This window comes from Anarhichas minor, unplaced genomic scaffold, assembly GCF_050575085.1.
Source record: "Anarhichas minor isolate MPS153535 unplaced genomic scaffold, ASM5057508v1 ptg000073l, whole genome shotgun sequence".
Classification (NCBI taxonomy): Eukaryota; Metazoa; Chordata; class Actinopteri; order Perciformes; family Anarhichadidae; genus Anarhichas; species Anarhichas minor.
In genome coordinates, this window is record NW_027466519.1 from 6320001 (window position 1) to 6337918 (window position 17918).

Sequence of the window (17918 nt, forward strand, 5' to 3'; positions counted from 1 at the left end):
GCTAACAAGGCCTTCTCTGCACGAGCCACCTCTGAACCAGACTGCACTGGGAACAAGGTCACGGCCTCTGGTCCGAACCACGGAAAATATCGGGTTTAGGCAACAGGTCGAAGGTTTTGAGACCACACAAGGTTCAACGCGCCTGTGTTGGTTTGTTGCAAAATGATTCACAGAAATTTAGACGACATCAGCACATCGTGCGGCTGCCTGGTTGAGAAATAATAGAGTGTCCGAATTGATCTGCAAATATCTCTCTTCAGTTGATTAAACAACTGCAGTACAGACACAGCCGGGTGCATTTTGGTTGATGGATCCTAAATGATACATTCAGCTGAGGGGGGGGAAACAAATATGTTTGTGCATCAAATGATCCAGTCCATAATTAACATTAAAATAATTCAAAATGGATTTTTAATTGATCCATTTAGTGAGAAACTTTTTTTCCTCCCCCAACTCCTGTTGGAAGTAAATTCTTCAACTAGCTCCGAACACCCAGTCGTTCAATGAATGAACATGTATAAGAAACATACCAAAACCCCAGATTTGACAGACTTGGAATATTTATTTATTTGGTAACCAACTCCACCTCAATGACATTAAAAGTAGCATCATCTTCACAGTATTGCATAACAAGATACTCTGCCATGATCTGAGATATAGAGACCACCTGCACTGAAACTTGACCTAAAAACAAGTGACAGCAGTTTTGAGAAAATAAACATACTGTAAGAAACTAAACTGTAAGAGGATGGCCAGCAAAGCTGTTTTAAAAAGAAAAGCCACATTTGTTTTGACGTATTATAACATTCATTGAAAAAAAAAAAAAAAAAGAAAATGTTTTAAAGGCACATTCATAGAACAATGGGACAATATTGCATGCACGCAGTCCCAGCAGATAAAAGCAGCATCAGTTACAACTATATCAGTTTAGTGGTAAACACAATAGAATACCTGCACCAGTCATACCGTGTACAATATACAGTTATTGCTTTCATTATTGCTGTAGTAAAAGTGAACCATGTGCATTTATTCTTATAGATCGTTGAGAGTACTGAAGCAGCATACGGACATTATAGTAAAGTCGCCATTTACACAAATTAACACTCGCATTAAGTCACCCTTTTTCTTAAAGAGGTGGGATTTGCATAATTATAGATACAACCACGGGGGGGGGGGAGAAGACGTCTTAGGCAACGATTCTGTCTTTTGATGATAATCTTTTCAGTTCCCTGAAAGATCCACTTAGTCACTGGCTATCAGAGAGCAACCCTCGAAGAAAAGTCCCATTAGATCATGATGATCATCTGTAACCTTGACATCCAAAAAAAAAAAAAATGCGTATCCTCTTGATGACCCCCACATTTACCAAATCAATGCTAGGATGCATGTATGACATGATACAGTGTTGGGGGCCATTCCGCATGTGGGTCTTGTGACGGGCCGTACAAACAATCAAACTTGACTATCTGGTTGAGGATACGGTACCAAAGGTTCCTGAACACACCACATCCCGATCTCCCTCTCACAAGCGGGCCCAACATTTGTGCACCAGCAGTTCGTCCCCGGAGGCCGTGTCGAGGAGGCGGTTGCCGCATTCCTCCCAGCGGCACAACTCCCCCTTGTCCACCACCACGAACTTCCACTCCACGTGGCTCTCTGCGGGCAGGCTGACCGTCGTGGCCCAGTGCCCGTCCTTGGCTCTATCCAGCAGGACGAATCCCTTCCAGTTCCCTAGCTCCCGCTGGTTTCCCGTGACGGCCACCGTCTGGTACGGCGTTTGGGTGAAGTAATGGACGCGGAAGGTCACATTGACATTCTGGGGCATGGGCTGGACATTTTGTATATCTTCTGTATCTTCGTCGACAAGGGAGAGAGTGCCGGCTTGTAGGACTTCAGCAGAAGGTGGGATATCTGTTGTGTCCGTACAACGGGTGTCTGCTGCAGCAGAGCTGTATTGGCACTCTTCAGTGGGAAACTGGTTGTTTTTTGTATCGTCTTGGGCAAAAGATGAGGCGGAAAGATTCATCCAGGGAAAGGCTTGGGAGTTACTATCCATGATCCATTCATTATTGTCCATAGTTGCTTCCATGATACTGATTTCAGTCTTTTCGTAGTCCTCTTCTTTCTCCTTCTCTGCTTTTGTTGCCTCTTTCATGTCAACACATCCTCCTTTCTTCTTCTCTTTACTCTCCACAAACTCCACAGCAACTTTCATGTCAGACTGCTTTTCGGTGACGCAAGTAACGCTGTCTGCAATCTGCGCCGCAAACTGATCTATCATTTTGTAGTAACCGTCCTCAATCTCGTGGCCAAACATGTCCTCGGGATGCGATGGGTAAGGCCCGAACACCATACACGCCGTATCCTCTTCAATGACAGATACATCATCAGCAAAGAGATCGTTTTGAGCCTCCGTCTGGCCGTCAGACTTCAGATCACAATCCATCGCCTCAAGCACCATTTTTTCAAAGATCACGTCACACTCGTTAACGGCATCAGGGCTGACGGCCATGCTTGAAATCCCACTCTCTTCACCAACTCCAGCAGATGATATGTCCTTATCCCTCAGCGCAAAATGCTCGAAAGATGGCAAGTAAATTTGACACGAGGGAGGATTTATGTCCTCAGTCAGGACGGGAGCAGCGGTCACTTCGGAAAAATCTTCCTTATTATTTGTTGTTTGGTCACTCTGTTGGTCTTGGGAGGAAGACTGCGTGTCAGGAGATAGTTCTTCAGACATTAAAAGTGCAGTGCAGCTAGTGTTGTTGCAAGCAGCTGCATCAGTGGCAGAATCGATCCTCGTCTCGTCGGAAGTTTCATTCTTTTCCACATGGTCGATTTGTTGGTCTTGGCAAATGGATTGCAGGTGAGGACAAGATATATCGTCAACTATCACAGAAGGTACGTTTGCAGCTCTATCTGGAACAGCAGCAACACTTGCCTCGTCAAAAGCTTCCTTTCTTATCGTCTGTTGGTCTTCGTAACGGGATTGAACATGAGGGCAGTACACTTGGTCATTGCGTTCTTCAGCCAACACCACGGTTGTGCCATTTCCGTTGTTTTCAGGCAGATTTTCTGTCTTGTGCGATGGCATTTGAGGGCCAAGAATAGTATAATTAGTGTCTTCATCAAGAGATGGAGCTGTATTATCTGCTTTCTGCGGGGGCTGACAATCCAATGACAAGTCAGCAATGCTTGAGGTACCCGACAGAGCGCCATTGTGATTATCGGCCTTTACGGGCACGTTCAAACAGGTCACGGCAGGGCTGAGCACCACACTTGAACCGTCACGTTCTTCGCTGCAGGCAACGTCATTGCCGCCGGTCGGCATTTTCCCTTTCGCCTGATCAGCACCATCGCAAAGAACTCCAACCTCTTGATCACACGTAAGACCGCTTACCCCCTCCGCACCTTGCTGGTCGAACTGTGCCGAGGTGGCGTCCAACTTGGTGGCTGTAAGTTCGTTGAAGTGGTCTTCACGAACAAATTCTTCACCAGCTAGACCACCATCTTCATCCCGATCACTATCCCGAATGGGCGCCGTCACCTCGTCCTTTGCATGGTCACGCTGCTGCTGCTGCGTAGGTGGCAGGTTTGACTCTCGTTGGAATGTTGATGACGAGATCTCCGCCGGTTGACCGATTGGCAGGTAGTCCAAAGGATGCTCTTCTGCCTCCTCACTCTCATTTCTACTTTCCCCCTCTGGAGAGAGGCGAGCTTTGCCGGAATAACTACTGAAATCAATGCCATCTTTCCCACAACAGACGCTAGGAACAGATACACCTTCGATATGAATGACGGGCTCTTCCGAGTTGGACTCCACGCTACTTGCGGCTTCATCACCGTTTTCACTCATACGAGAGGTTTGTTGGAAGCACACCGGATCGTTCGAAGCACACTGAAAGCTGTCCTCTTGTCTGGGTGTCTGGTCAAAAACATCCTTCTCCGGGGTCACGCCCTCATCTTCTTGGCATTCTGCTGTTGACACCTAGACAACACCAACAAAAAAAAAAGTTATCTTTGGGTCCAACTATAGATATAAATACATGCAAGATTGAAAATACCCTGCGCTTGTCTGAAACTACAGAGAGAATGAGGTCTGAGGGAAGATGGGTAAATGTAGGCGAGAGAGAAATATTCCCACCGGGTTGGTGCTCCAACTCCTTGAAGGAATAGTTCAGACAAATTTGGAAATACACTTATTTTCCTTCCTTGCTGAGAGCTAGATGAGAGAGATAGCGCTCTCGTATCTGTCTGCTGAACATGAAGCTACAGCCACTGATTAGTTGGTGTACAAATGGTAACAACATCCACCTACCAGCATTTTTTTTAAATATATAAATGGACCAGCTGTGACGGATAACGTTTAAATTTGTCTGTAGCCTGCATGTAACCTCACACAGAGAACAAGTGGCTGCTTACCTCCTCTCCATTAATCGGCTCAGGCTCCTTCAAGCAGCTATCGTGGAACTCTTCCAACACGTCCTTAATCGAGTCACCGCTTTCACACCGATGGCGATCGACAGCATCCTCCGACACCATTTCAGCCTCTGTGCAAGAATCACTCTGCGGGCTCCCATTGGCCTCTTCTGCTTGGTGAGAGTCCCACACGACTGCTGCTGCTGCTGCTTCCTCTGTGCCGTCCGAAGAGACTCGCTCAATGTCTGGTGATCGGACGTCACTCTCGGGAGGGGAAGATGGTGCAGGTGTCTCCTCAGCAGCAGCAACACGACGGTGCCGGATTCTGAGATCACTCGGAATCGGATCCACAACCTTCTTCACGTCTGATGAGCCGTCATCATTCACGTCTATTAGAAGATATAAGGGGGAAAGTAATTCAAATTATATACATTGAACTTTTTTTTTTTAATATAAATTTATTTTCTTTTTTGACTTCATAACTAGAAAAGCAGAATAGGTGACTAGAGAATGGTTAATGTTAATTAAATGTCTTTGGTTAATTATAGTTGATGAATTAGTATCTTTACTGGTTTACAAAGGACAGATATATTGTTTTTTTTGTTGTTTTTTTACTTTGCACTTTGTCTTATCCACCTTTGTACCTTTTAAAAAAAAATGACAACACAGCAGAAGATCTAATCGCAGGATGAGTAATCAATGCAATCAGCGTAATTGTTTGTTGGCCTTGTTTGACCTGCCAAAAAAAACTTGCTACCCTTTTCAGTCAATTTGATCTGTGTGTCAGTAGATTAACCCCTTATATAAAATTACCTAAATGTACTCAAAGTATCAAATTGCCCCCGTTAGTGTTCTATTACATATTAAAATACTATTATTCTGGATGTAATCATAAGCAGCAATTTACCATTCTAGCTGGATGAGGTTGAGCCAATCAGAACCATTGGATTTACTGTGGGCAGTTTAATTTATACCATATTTTATGTTCTCATTAAACGTTTTGTTTGTAAAATCCTAATCTTGGAAAGAAGCGCAGCATGAAATGATTTCCCTCCGACCCGCTGTGGAATAGAAGTACAACAGCAGCGTGGAAACACTCGGGTAAAGCAGCTTTTAAGCAGCTCAACATTTGCACAGGACTTTGTAGTTAATGTGCTGATTCAATCACAGCCAACATGAACAAACACGAGCAGCTACCAACTGTTAAAACGCATTTGGATGAGCATGTGAGGTCAGCTTTTACTACTAGTCCAGAGTTATTAATGACTTTTATAATACGGCATGAAGGGCTATCTATATCTCCTACAGTCTCACTGGAACATAACTCACACATATGAATACTAACGCCGTCGTGCTATGAATTATCACAGGCAATCATATTGAAATGATATGCCTCAGCAGTTTAACTGGGGTCACGGTTTCCCCCTTTGGATGAATCACCACCATCACTCACAGGGTTACACCTCACACACTCGGGTTAATCCTGGATCTTTTCTTTACCTGTTGACTCCACGGAGCCGTGAGATTCCCGGATCACCGACTGGTCTCCCTCGGGGCCGCCGCCGTCACAGTCACCTTCGGCGGCGGCCGTGGCCTTCCTCCGCTTCCTCCTCACGGTCCGGTAGATGACGAGACCCGCCACCACGGACACCACCGCTATGACGGCCAGAGCCACGGCGGGACCGTGGCGCCCGATCATGCAGAAGAGCGAGGCCAGGTCCACGCGTCTCTCCACCGCCACGGTGTTGCCGTTTTTCAGCGGCATGGCGCACCAGTTGTGGAGGCGGAAAAAAACAAACAAATCACGAGCCGTTCCTCCTCCTCCTGCTTTCCAGCTAGTTTCTGTCTGTGCGCGTGAAGAGGGCCCGAGTGGAGCTGCTGCAGGCTGTCCGCTCACTGCGCGTGCTTCTCTCTGTCTCCTCTCCACGCGTACGGCCGTATATAGTGACCTCTTGTTGCTGCAGAGCTGCGGGTTGAGCGGTGCAGGTTGCGAGCTGCTCATTGGCTGGGCCGGATCACGGGGTCTCGGCATTCATTCATAAAAAAAGGGGGAAAGGCGCTTGTTGTTTGCAGCCTATCTCTCTAATCACCTCAGATGTGAATCAGGTGTTCCATCCCGCTGATGGGATTTTAGGTCGCAGTGAAACCACCGGGACACCGTCTGATGAGACCCTGTCCTCCACGATCTGATAGGATTTGTCCCATCAAAGGCCTCTTTCACAGCTGTTTCTCTGTGCAGCCTGAGTATAGTTCCTCCATCTGTGAAATCACATCATCTCCTGTGATGTCATCAACAAAGCCAACACAAAATGTGATTGGCCACAGTGCAAGTTTGGGATCATAATTATATTTGTAAATGTTTCTATCAGTTTACAATCAGAGTGGATCACACCAGTGATGTGCTGGAAAATGTACATGTCATGTTACATTACATTACAGTCATTTAGCAGACGCTTTTATCCAAAGCGACTTACAATTCAGATTCAGATGTTCAGATGTTAAAAAAGTAAAAGAATATAAAATATAATAATAAAATAAAAGTTAAATGGTATATATATGTGTGTAAATTAATAAATATATATATATATATATATATATATATATATATATATATATATATATATATATATATATAGTTAAATAAAAAAAAAAACAGTATTGAATTATGCTCATGATAAGCTTTGGTATATGTGTTCATATTAAATAGATATATTCGGCAGTTGAACTACATTTTCCACATTTTAGTTTTTTAATTGTCTTAGTTGGTGTAAACAATAAACTTGGTAGAAATAACACTTCCTAGTTTTTCACCCTTAAAGATTGAAGACTTGAATCTATCATACTAACTTATGTAATCACATCTCACTTTGCACATGAAGGGAGCTACAAAGTGAGATATGATTACGACTTGTTTGGAGCCGTTTATTAAATGTTGTATATGTGATTTACATCTTTACTTCCTCTCTTGCATAAAGGGACTCTATTCACTCTCTCTTCCTTGACTTGTTTCACGTTTTGTTTTACATCTTTGAATCACAGTGGATCAATTGTGCTGCTTTTATTGTAATGTTGACATATTGTGTCTTTTTTTAACTTATACCTGGCATATTCATATAATATAATAAAATATAAATCTGATCCAATTCATTCCCATTTCCCTGCCGTCTCTTTAAACCGGCCGACAGAGACCATTCAATTATTGCTCAACTTGCAATTACAACATCTGGCCCTGACCATTGTTCACATTCTGCTCCAAGTCGAGCTTAAAGACGATAAATAACTATAAAATCACAAAACTACAATACAACTTAAACTACAATAAAACTTTTTAAAAAGCATTAATCGATCCAAAGAGCAGTATGCAAAGCATGTAAACATATGTAATATTGGTGAGAGAATATTTGGTGAATTATTGCAAAATAAAAATGAATAAAATAAATACAATTAAAAAAAATACTGTAAATAAAACGTTAATGAAGAAATAGCGTTATATATATATATATATATATATCTCAGTGTTATAGTGATCAGTTGAAATCATTAGCAAGGCCTAAAGAGGTTCTTCAGAAATTGTTCAGATCCATTTAAAAGCTATTTTTTAAATTCTTCATCTCAGTTTATGAATACTTGTAAGAGTTCATAGAGCAGTGTTGGTTTCTTATGTTTTGGATGAGACATTTTAAGGGTTGGGGTCGGGTGGGTTAGACCCTCTTCCTGCTGCGACTGAGTAACGACAACCCATCCAAAACAACTAAAGAAACATTAGCATGTATGAAAGTAATGATAGCTCTTCCAACTCTTTTATTTCCTTACACATTTATTTAAAAAAAGGACATTTCCTATAAAAAAAAAGAATATGAAAAAAGCACAACTTACATATATAATTATTCCAACACTGTGTGCCCTCTACGTTTTCTCTAAAATAAATAGAAATGATTTAATATATGTTTTGAAAGACTATAAACAAAGGATTGGTCTTTAAAGGGGGTTCCCAGATGTGTTCCATTCCACTTTCATCTGCATTTGATACAATGATAGACTGATTCCAGCCACAAGAGGTCAGGATAATGTCACAATCTGCACTCTGCTAGAAAAGGCTGTGGTCCAAAAGTCCTTTTTGCTGAGGAAGGTTCCTAACTGAGGGAGTATCCAAGTGGCCGCCATAATAAGAGCTGTTTGAATTGCGCTTTCTGTAGTCCTTCGTTGTAGTTCCACCATGGCAGACCTCCGTCAGTGACATCCTCCGTTGCATCATAACTACGTAGTTTAGTGAAAGTGGAGTCGGGTTCTCTGAACACCACGGTTGTCTTTTCCTAACTCCTCATGAATTCTCCTTCACTTCTTTCCTTGACCCCATGACTCTTTCCATAGAGCTCAAGGAAAAGTGGTTAGGAATAGACGTTAGGAGGTCATTTGTGGACTTTTGGACCGCAGCCAGACTCGGTGTACAATCCTCTTAACCCTTCGCCTTAATGTCCAAAAATCGTCTTCATCTGTAAGTCATCTACTATTTACAGTTATATTATCATGTTTACATTCATATATCTTTGGTATGAGTACAGTATTGATGATGATGATAGATTACAACTACATATGGATGTATTAGTGTTCAGTGGTTAAAGCATTGGTGCTTGTGTAAATGTTATTTACTGTTGTATTTCATCTTTTATTACTTACATTGAAATACCTTTTAAGCGTCTGTCCACTTTGGTTTAGGCCAGTAATCTTTCATCCTCTGGTGTACTAGAGATATTATCTAGTACTTACAAAGGCACGTTAGGAGGTACATTTTGGGACTTTTCGACTACAGTCCTAGTCTAAATCTGTGATCTGTAGCCATTCATGATCCATGTAACAGAATCAGAGGTGAACAAGCAGCACCAAGCTAAACCGCGCACTGCTGACCTCTTGTGGCTCAAACCTGAAGCACACACTTTCTGTTGGCTGCTTATGCTCCTGCCATTTTATCCCCCCCCCCCCCCCCCCCCCCCCCACTGGTTAATGACCGTGTTATATAACAAAAGCAGCATGAAATGAAACTTGGACCCTCCTGACGACTTTTGCTGTTGTTACTGGCTCATTAGAGCGAGTTCACGGTTTAGATAATAAATAAAGTGATCAGCAGAGCAGTACTGAAACGGTAGCGAGTCATCCAACATTCTGAAACTACATAAAACAATATCATCTGGACAGTATCTTCAAAGTGAATGCAGGCAGGATATAGAGTTATGATTGGAGCTATAAGTGATATTCCAGCTGTAGTAACACCAGAAGCAGTAACATTGTAATAACTAATAAATGGACTAGTAGTAGCACTTCAAGCATTTGTAACAGCCAGTGTCAGGTGATACATAAATGAATCCTCAGTCTCAATGTTATGTTTGAACCTTTTTTAAGGCAAGGCAAGTTTATTTGTATAGCACATTTCAACAACAAGGCAATTCAAAGTGCTTCACATAAAAACATCAAAACACAAGGCAAAAGAAAATAAGATTTAAAAACAACTAAGAACATTGATTGAAACATTAAAAACAGTCATTAAAACATAGAATAATAGGTGCAGTGCAGTGTAAGAAATAAAATACAGTAGTAAAATGCAGAAATGCAGGAAATTCATTAATATCCTTGAATGTGATTCAATTAAAGGCAGCAGCAAACGTCTTCAATCTTTGCGTTCTGAATCAGCTGCAGCGTTCTGATTGACTTGTCACAGAGACCTGTAAACACACCGTTACAGTAGTCCAGTCTGCTGGAGATAAATGCAGTCCTCTAATGCTCGATATATTCTTCAAGTGATAGGAGGCTGATGTTGTAATTGTCTTGATGTGGCTGTTCAGGTTGAGGTCTGAATCCATAACGACACCTAGATGTCTGGCTTGGTTTGTGCTTTTTAACATCAGTGATTGAAGCTGAGCGGTGACTGACTTGTGTAAATCTCTGACCTTTAGGTCACGTTGCAGCAAAGCCTTTGTGGCTCCCGGCTGGTGCAGAGGAGTCTTGTGATGCAGTTGGATTTTCCTTGTTTGGTATTTTGATATTTCCCTTGTGCTTACTGTGATGAATTATGTAATTTTACTTTGAATTCATATTATTCTGACTTCATTGTGTTCTTCGGGGCGATACACGGTGCTGCTGCCAGGCCAAAATATGACTGTGGTGAGAGAATACTAGTGTGGTATCAAGTGCATCGTGCTCCTCCTGCTCATGCATCACTAATGAGATGTCTTAGGGAGTGATGTTTTTTAAATCTTTGAATTAAATGAACCTCTTTGTCGTCCCCCATATCACTCCCCTCTGCCTTTCAATAACCACTTGTCCTCCCCCTCCTCCCTCCTCCTCACCTGTTCCCACTTTCCCTCATCAGGCCTGCAGTCACATGGCTGGTTTCCACTTGTACTCTATGTATCACAGTTGCCGTGCTACGTCATTGTTTCTGTAATAAATCAGTGCAACGATTCACCGTCGACTGGACCGTCAGCATTCTGGTCCTTCCTCTGTTACCCGTGACACCTGGTGTTTGAGATGCACTTTTACCTTTACTACTCCTTTACTGGCTATTCAAACCATTTAGCACATGTGTCTGTTTATTATTTGGTTCTCATTGCCTCAGATAACAAGAAGGTCTGTGTTTTATTTGTATTCTTTTCTTCATTTAATTTTGTATTCAAGTGCACATTTCTTCATCTAAAACCTCAGAATAAAATAAAACTTCACATTGTTCGTAGTGGCTACAATCATTTATTTAAATTTTTTACATAAACGTCTGTGACTTTTACTTGTGTATGTTATTTGAATCTTTACGTCGTCGCATTACTTTCTCTTCTAATGAAAGCAGCGTGCCATTGGTTCTTAAATCTTTAATGTTACCAAGTTTAATGTGAAGAGTTTTTAGGATGTGGAGACAGAACATCGTGTAACAGCAGACACATGTTGAGCCTTAACGCTGTTTAACAAGCTGATTACACACTGACCTCACTGACCTCATGTAATTCTTCACATATGATGGAAACATGATGTTTAATGATAGTAAGTAGTTTTGGTCTCTAACTTCTGGCCAGCTGTTATTATTGTAGTTATTCAAAAGTACAAATTAAAACCAATATAAAGATTTCCAGATTTAAAAGCAGTGGAGACGTGAACGCAACATTACATCAATAGGAAGAGTACTGACGTTGATTTGCAAATAAAAAATAAGATCATTTTTCACCAGTAACAAACAAAACTCCAACTTTCATTCAGATTAAACCCCCTGAAAATATTGTGCAAAACAGCTCTTAATATACATCTCTAATCTTGACATTGATTCCATTGAGCATGAAACTGAGTCCAACCAACAAATGTTAGTGATCCATCCAGTGGTGGAGTGGGGGGGGGGGCATGAGCACCCCCCAGTGGAGAGCTCTGGACCTCCTCCAGTTGGAATCTAAAAGCTTGGACAGTCCCACGGCTGAGAGACAGAGAGGGACAGAGTAGGACTGGACTTCTACTGGTCGAGCTTCTCCAAACCAGTGCTGCCAGTGCACCCGGTCTTTGTCGTGACTCTGGACCCTCCAGGCTTTCCCCCCAGAGGAGCCATCTATCCGGCAGGTGGGCAGGAAGCTGAGAGTCAGCGGGAGGTCAGGACAGTGGTTCAGACTGATCTCATGAGCATTCCCTTTCTTTACTCCTGGATTCATCTCTTTTCAATGACTCTTGAATATTGAAATAGGACCTAAATCCCAATCACTCTTCATCACCAAGTGAAACAAAGACTATTAGCTGACATTGTACAATGTGACAGCATCTTTTCTTTTCTTTCCCTGTACGTTGTTTACCAGTTAATGCTCGGTCTCTCCCTGGCTCCCGTCTGGCTGTCAGCGCTTTTCTTCCCCAAGAATAGACGGGATTGTCCTGTAAAACGTGGCAGCACCGGGGAGGAGGAGGAGGAAGAGAGAACCCACCTCAGGGACTCACTCTGCTTTTGTTTTAAATTCTCTATTTGTGGAAAGTGCTGACAGAACGTTCAATCGTTTCGGATCTTTAAATAATCAGAGGTGGCCTTCTCTTTCTCCTCTCCATCCCTCCTCGTCTCCCGGTTTGCCTTCGAGTCCTTGCTCTCATCTCCGGCCGTATCGCCTCCTCTCCTCTCGTCTTCACCTCCCCTCATGCCAGTGCTACTTCTCCTCCATCCTCTCCCCCCTTTCCCTCTGTGACAGCGAGGTTTGGGGGCGTTGCCCCCCCCCTTCTGACTCACAATCCCTTGCTTTTCATCTCCTCACTTCTGCAAGATGCTGAGGGGCCGCCAACACATGGGAACATTTACTGACTGCTTTTATTTCCTCTTTTCCTCCAGGCCCCCCCATCCCTCACCCCTCCAATCATCCTTCTTTACTAAAATCGTTCTCCCCCCTCACACACACACACACACACACACACTCATGTCCCCGTCGTCCCAGACACTTTAACTGACTCCTAATCAACAGGGTGTGTGTGTTTGCAGCAGACTCCTTTTTACTGCCGTCACAAAAGCCCATGAGTCAGCCTGGTGTGTTTGTGTGTGTGTGTGTGTGTGTGTGTGCTTGTGTACAGCCTGCGTGGCTGTCTGCATCTGTTTATGTTAGAAGTGGTGTTGTACATGTGCAACGTGGTGCCTTATCGAATATGATTTTGAAAGTGTGCAAGTAAAAAGGAGCGTTGTACACTTTAAAGTTTCAGCATGTCTGACACTGTGTTTTGCTGAGGATATATATACAGTATATATATATATATATATATATATATATATTCTAAATCTGAGTTAAGTTGTTTTTTCCTGAAGCATGTACAAAGGTTGGACTGTATCTTGACCTCCTGGAAGCAACCCGTAAAAACACAAACATACAGCCTTCCGCATCAGTCCTTTCCTATTGGACGACCAGGATATCAGTTTGGTCGTGTTACAGACGGCGCTATATGAACAATAACACTTTTTTCTTGGAGTGGCAGGGTTACATATACTATAATGGTCTGTGAGGTATCTTTCTAAAGTCTGAGAAAATAATGTCATCAGGGTTAGCTTGGCGCGGACGCAACAGATGTGGAGTTTAAGACGTAAGTGATTGTCGGGTGGGGGGGGGGGGAGGGGGAGGTCTGATGAAACACTCTATCAAGTTGCATTATGGGAAATGTAGGATCCAGCGTTTTGTGAGCTTCACCCAAGTAGGGATCAGACAGCAACCTCCGGCTCTGCAAGTGAATTGTTCTAAAACCTGCATTCTCTCTAATGGCCATCAGGGGGCGACTCCTCTGGTTGTATAGAAGTCTATGAGAAAATGACTACTTCTCTCTTGATTTATTACCTCAGTAAACACTGTAAACATGGGTTTATGGTCTCAATCTCTAGTTTCAAGTCTTCTTCAATACACTGTAAAAAAAATCCATGTGGTTCAACTTAAAAACGTAAGTACAATTGCTGCCTTAAACTTTCAAGTCAAGTCAAATTGGATTTACAATTTGTTTCAACTCATCACTTTGAGTTTACTTTAGCTTTGGATTGCTCTTTGTAAGTTCACATGAATGTATAGTATGAGTTTATTCAACTTAGCAATGCAAGTTAAAAAGATATATAACTTATTATCATGCATTCTGTTCACTTGCCCAAATAAGTGGTTTCAACTTAGCAAAATAAGTTAAAAAGATATATAACTTATTATCATGCATTCTGTTCACTTGACCAAATAAGTGGTTTCAACTTAGCAAAATAAGTTAAAAAGATATATAACTTATTATCATGCATTCTGTTCACTTGACCAAATAAGTGGTTTCAACTTAGCAAAATAAGTTAAAAAGATATATAACTTATTATCATGCATTCTGTTCACTTGTCCCAACTAGTGATTTCAACTCACATATTTTAGTTAGAAGGAAGTCTTGACATTAGTTTCCTAGTTGAAATGACCTAAAAGTATGAGTCGTTTCAAATGACTAGTTATAAGAAAACACCATGTCTTGAGGCATAAATCTAATTTATTTTCTTGCATTAAAATTGTTTTTACATTAAAACATGCAGATCGCCAACAACTTCCATACTGTAGTTAAACAGAATATTCACGAAAAGTTCCAGCTCAGCAGAGAATAACCTTAAAGTCACTATATATTTAAACATTAACATACAAATCTCCAAGACCAACCGTAAACAAATGAGTGTCCAAGTTGTAGGATTTAGTGGCATCTACTGACGAGGAATGAACTGAATAACCCTCCACTCACTCGTCCCCTTCCAAGCATGGTTGAGAACTACAGTGGCCTTCAGGTAACGTAACACAAACCAAACACTGTGTCCATTCTGGGCTACTTCAGAAACATGGCAGACTCCGTGCTCATTCTAATGTGTCAAAAACACAACATTCATATTTTCAGGTTATTATATATATTAAAGAAAACACTTTATATATATTATATTCCAATTTCTGGAATAAAAGAGTGGGTGTGCTCTCTAGTGAGAGACTGCGCTGAATGTATAACCGTATGAAGAAAAAGAACAATGAGCACAATTTTAACAGGACCAACTGACAGGATTTAGCAAATCTTGAGTCCTTTTCTGTCTTTTACAATTTGTACCTCAGGAGTTTGTTTCTCAATCCATGTACTCTTGCAGAGGCTTGTTCTGGTTTGATCTTCATCACCACTCGCTGGAGAAATTCGAAGGAATACTTCATGGCTTGTGGATACTCAAGATTCACAGAGTATATAATGCCCATAAGCATGGCAAAGCTGCATGGCACATCTTTCATGTTATGGAGCACAATTGTCTCCTCGACCACAACTGCGACGTTGAAGACCTCGCCTGGAACTGCATCCCGTTCCGGACCTTCATAGCCTATCAGAAGGCCAACTTGCATCCCCTTCATGGCTGCATCCAGAGTCTCACCATGAGCCTTGAAAAGCAGAAATAATAGTGTTTGACCTTTTACATCTTCAAGTACATATGCTCTACAAGCAGTGAGGGAAAGTAACTAAGTGCATTTTCTCAAGTACTCCACTTAAGTATAATTTTGAGGTACTTATACTGTACTTGATTATTTACATTTTATGTTACTTCCTACTTCTACTCCACTAAATCTTAGAGGTAAATATTGTACTTTTCACTCCTTATATTTCATAAATTTAGTTACCAGTCACTTTACAGATTCTTATTCAGTGTGGCTTTGTAGCACAAAGGCAGTAAACCTGCCTGTGCCAAAGCACAGTATATAATCCATAGAGCTTAATCATAATAATAATAATAATAATAATAATCTTTATCCAGAAAGTTTGGCGCACTTCTCACACAGCATTGCAAACACCTGCGCAAAAAATACATCAAAACGTGCAGCCTGATCGAGAGTCGTGTGCCAAGTATTTTTTAGAGAGATTCATCCAGCGGTTCTCCCAAAAAACTGAGCAAAATCTCTCCAGTCACTTGAATGGGGTTTCGGCATGAAGAGAGCTAAAAAAAACACTTAACTTTGGGCCCATATTGACTAGCCACATCAACGCATTCGACAGAGTCTTATCTTTCTCATGATACCCATATTTCTGCACTCAGACTCCTGCTTTTTGTTAAGAGGCAGGAGTTTTGTTCAAAATCACCATTTACTGCAACGTTTCTTAATCAGTCTGCCTCTAACACCAGGTGCGTCCTTAAAATCTATACATGTAACCACAGTTTTGCATTAAGGAAATACATAATGTCTTACGTCACACATCCTGACGATGTCTGATGGATCTTCAGATAAGTAATGTGGCAGGCCAAGCAAAGCAGCAGTCCTCCTCCTTTCATTTGTGTCCTACAAGACCGAGAAATATGCAGTGAGATGACAATGTTGTAGCACACATAGCATCAATTTACAAATAATCAGCAACCCCTTACATCTTTCTCAAGACAGTTCAAAATGTCTTTGAGTGCCTGCTTCTTTCCAGACATGGTTGCAGCTTTGTAGACCTCCAGCAGTCTTGGGACCAGGCCATCAAGTCCTTCAAGAAAACACTCGAGGTCTGTGGTGACGACTCTCTTGAATTCTGCCCTTATCTGAGGAGACACAGACAGATAGTAAATACTAGTCAAACAACATTTCTGAATAGGACACGCAGTTTACACAGTATCACAAGCAGTGTGACTGCCTACCTGTCTCTCAAGGAACAGAGCTGGCCATCTGGAAAGGACCTCTGCAACGAGTGGCTGATCTCCAATAATCTCTTTTCGGCGCTGGGAAAATGTAGCTGTCATCAGGTGTTCCACCAGCTGGTGATCAGGGTCTTTTTTAAGCATTTCCACCTCCAACATCTTTCGCTTTTCCTCCATGTTTTCAGAACTCTGTCCTTCTGGTGGATCTGGACAGTAGTTGACCTCACCTTTCTTTGACTTCTTAACACGTTTCCCCTTTGCATCCGCTCCCTTTCTTTTGTTGATTACCACCTCCGGACAGCCTGCAGCAGCTAACTTTTGCCGGTAGTTTCCAAGTTTAAATTTAAGACTGTGAAACCAGGAGTACCATCCTTTTCCAGACCCCGGTTCCTTCAGACTGGGATGCTTCTCCACGAGCGCTTTGGCTACACTCTCATAGTGATGCCTCTCAGGATAAGCACTAATCTTTGACATACTGTCTGCAAGTGTGTCAAGGATATCAGTCTTCAAACCTTTAACAATCACCATCACAGATCCATCAGTAGCATACCTACAATTTGCTTCTTTCAGCTGGAGTTCCACATCGTGTGAGAACTGTGGAATCGTGAAGGGGTCAGGCCATTCAAAAGAATTCCCACTACTGAGAGATGGTAGGCTGCATGTGTCCAATGTAGAATCCGAGAGAACTGCATCAGCTGTGAACAACACTTTTAGTGTTGCCCGCTCCAAAGGAAGATCTTTGATGTCCGTCAGGTTGCACAACTGATGATTGAATTCAGGATCCTCAAATTGTAAGATGAATCCACCTCTCAGATTAAGGTTTGTTTGCAGCACCTGGCACAGCTCCTCAACACTTGGGGGGATGTTTTCAATTGAAAAGCGTCTGATTTCGTTTTGTGATACAATGACTCGCAGCAGCATTGTGGAACACTTTTACCTGAAAAGAAGAAGAAATGTATTGTAAGTCCAAATATTTAGTAATTTAACCCCCCCCCCCAACATACAAGAAAAGACATGTATAGTCATATCACAATTATTCATGTTGAGTGTTGTAGCAGGCAATAATGTAATAACTATCGTTTATGTAAAGTAATAAAAGTCAATAATGAAAAAACTTACAAAAAATGCTACAATTCTGAACCATGTAATAATAGAATAAACAAGCAAAACTGTGTTATTGTAAGTTATACTTACAGCAGGTTTAATTCAGCAAGAATGTCCTGGGAGTAACTAGCAGGCGCCCCTGAACGAGATATGACACAAGTGGCATGTAGTCATTAAGGTCCTCTGGTTTTACCAAAAGACATTCAGCAGGGCGTTTCTTCACAAGATGGTAACTCCGCAGATGCTCCACATAGTATGTTGTAAAAGGTTC